This window comes from Nanorana parkeri, unplaced genomic scaffold (genome assembly GCF_000935625.1).
Source record: "Nanorana parkeri isolate BGI_ZX_2015 unplaced genomic scaffold, ASM93562v1 scaffold952, whole genome shotgun sequence".
Classification (NCBI taxonomy): domain Eukaryota; kingdom Metazoa; phylum Chordata; class Amphibia; order Anura; family Dicroglossidae; genus Nanorana; species Nanorana parkeri.
In genome coordinates, this window is record NW_017307220.1 from 221328 (window position 1) to 223985 (window position 2658).

The following is a 2658-nucleotide window of genomic DNA, read 5'->3' on the forward strand; positions in this document are numbered from 1 at the left end:
TATAGGTATAGATGGTATAGGTATACATGTTATATACAGGTATAGATGGTATAGGTATACATGGTATATAGGTATAGGTATACATGGTATATATAGGTATAGATTATATAGGTATACATGGTATATATAAATATAGAAGATATAGGTATACATGGTATATTTAGGTATAGGTATAGATGGTATAGGTATACATGGTATATATAGTTATAGATGGTATAGGTATACATGGTATATATAGATACAGATGATATAGGTATACATATAGGTATAGATGATATAGGTATACATGGTATATATAGGTATAGATGATATAGGTATACATGGTATATATAGTTATAGATGGTATAGGTATACATGGTATATACAGGTATAGATGATATAGGTATACAGGGTACATATAGGTAAGATGGTATAAGTATAGATGATATAGGTATACAGGGTATATATACGGTAGGTAAAATGGTATAAGTATAGATGATATAGGTATACATGGTATATATAGGTAAGATGGTATAAGTATAGATGATATAGGTATACAGGGTGTATATAGGTAAGATTGTATAAGTATAGATGATATAGTTATACAGGGTGTATATAGGTAAGATGGTGTATATATGTATACAGGGTATATATAGGTAAGATGGTATAAGTATAGATGGTATAGGTATACATGGTATCTATAGCTAAGATGGTATAAGTATAGATGATATATGTATACAGGGTATATATAGGTAAGATGGTATAAGTATAGATGGTATAGGTATACAGGGTATATATAGGTAAGATGGTATAAGTATAGATGGTATAGGTATACAGGGTGTATATAGGTAAGATGCTATATCCATAGATGGTATAGGTTCAGGGTGTATATCGGTAAGATGGTATATATAGGTATAAATGAGACAATTGCTTTTCATACTATGACTCTTCAGTCATAGGGATGAAGCATTGTGATGAGCTGTGAAGTGCAAGCAGTCGCTTCACTGTCTTTATATAACGCCAGAAAATTGTTATATCATCCTCCTGAAATAGCGGCCTGCAGTACACTCAGTCTGCCACAAGATGGCGGTATGGGGAAGGAGGGAGCTGTCATAGGCGGAGCCGGGTCGGTGCAGCGGCCGGCGATGTGAGCGGCCTGTCCTGTGTGATCACCGGAGACAGCTGGGAGGGGGGTCAAAGCGGTTGGGTACCGGAGGAAGGCCGCTCCTGGCTGGAGAGGCCCCGGGGGTGACAGGCTGGACATGCCGAGGTAAGAGGGGAAGGAGATCCGCAGCACACAAGCCATAGAGCCGAGCACTGCAGAGAAGTGCTGGATCATATGAAGATTATTATTATTATGGTGATTTGTATGTTTGCTCTGTCAGCTGGTTTGATGTCTGCATGGAGCTTGGTGTGACAACATGTCTGCATGGAGCTTGGTGTGACAACATGTCTGCATGGAGCTTGGTGTGACAACATGTCTGCATGGAGCTTGGTGTGACAACATGTCTGCATGGAGCTTGGTGTGACAACATGTCTGCATGGAGCTTGGTGTGGCAACATGTCTGCATGGAGTTTGGTGTGGCAACATGTCTGCATGGAGCTTGGTGTGGCAACATGTCTGCATGGAGTTTGGTGTGGCAACATGTCTGCATGGAGCTTGGTGTGGCAACATGTCTGCATGGAGCTTGGTGTGGCAACATGTCTGCATGGAGCTTGGTGTGGCAACATGTCTGCATGGAGCTTGGTGTGGCAACATGTCTGCATGGAGCTTGGTGTGGCAACATGTCTGCATGGAGCTTGGTGTGGCAACATGTCTGCATGGAGCTTGGTGTGGCAACATGTCTGCATGGAGCTTGGTGTGGCAACATGTCTGCATGGAGCTTGGTGTGGCAACATGTCTGCAACGGGAGAGCGTTGATGCCAGCCCATCACCACGGGAGAGCGTTGATGCCAGCCCATCACCACGGGAGAGCGTTGATGCCAGCCCCTCACCACGGGAGAGCGTGGATGCCAGCCCCTCACCACGGGAGAGCGTGGATGCCAGCCCCTCACCACGGGAGAGCGTACTTGGTGTGGCAACATGTCTGCATGGAGCTTGGCTGTATGGGGTCACCGTGTCTGGCCGTATGGGGTCAGATATGGAAAGGTCCCTGGTCTATAGATAGCCAACAGAATTGCCCAGTGTGAGCTCAGATGAGGAATTGGGATAGATTCTCCCAGCCCATCACCACGTGAGATCGTTGATGCCAGCCCATCACCACGGGAGAGCGTTGATGCCAGCCCATCACCACGGGAGAGCGTTGATGCCAGCAGATCACCTCACCACGGGAGAGCGTTGATGCCAGCCCATCACCACGGGAGAGCGTTGATTCCAGCCCATCACCACGGGAGAGCGTTGATGCCAGCCCCTCACCACGGGAGAGCGTGGATGCCAGCCCCTCACCACGGGAGAGCGTGGATGCCAGCCCCTCACCACGGGAGAGCGTGGATGCCAGCCCCTCACCACGGGAGAGCGTGGATGCCAGCCCCTCACCACGGGAGAGCGTGGATGCCAGCCCCTCACCACGGGAGAGCGTGGATGCCAGCCCCTCACCACGGGAGAGCGTTGATGCCAGCCCCTCACCACGGGAGAGCGTTGATGCCAGCCCCTCACCACGGGAGAGCGTTGATGCCAGC

General features: G+C 47.7%; 1 protein-coding gene across 3 annotated transcripts in view; it reads left to right on the forward strand.

Moving 5' to 3' along the window:
- Positions 1-1065: 1065 nt before the first annotated feature.
- DEF8 (differentially expressed in FDCP 8 homolog) overlaps positions 1066-2658 on the forward strand; it is a 23030-nt gene continuing 21437 nt past the window's right edge. For all 3 annotated transcript variants that reach the window (XM_018566481.1, XM_018566482.1, XM_018566483.1), the window contains exon 1: positions 1066-1249. The gene's annotated coding sequence lies outside the window, so the exon portion shown is untranslated. The remainder of the gene's footprint in view (positions 1250-2658) is intronic.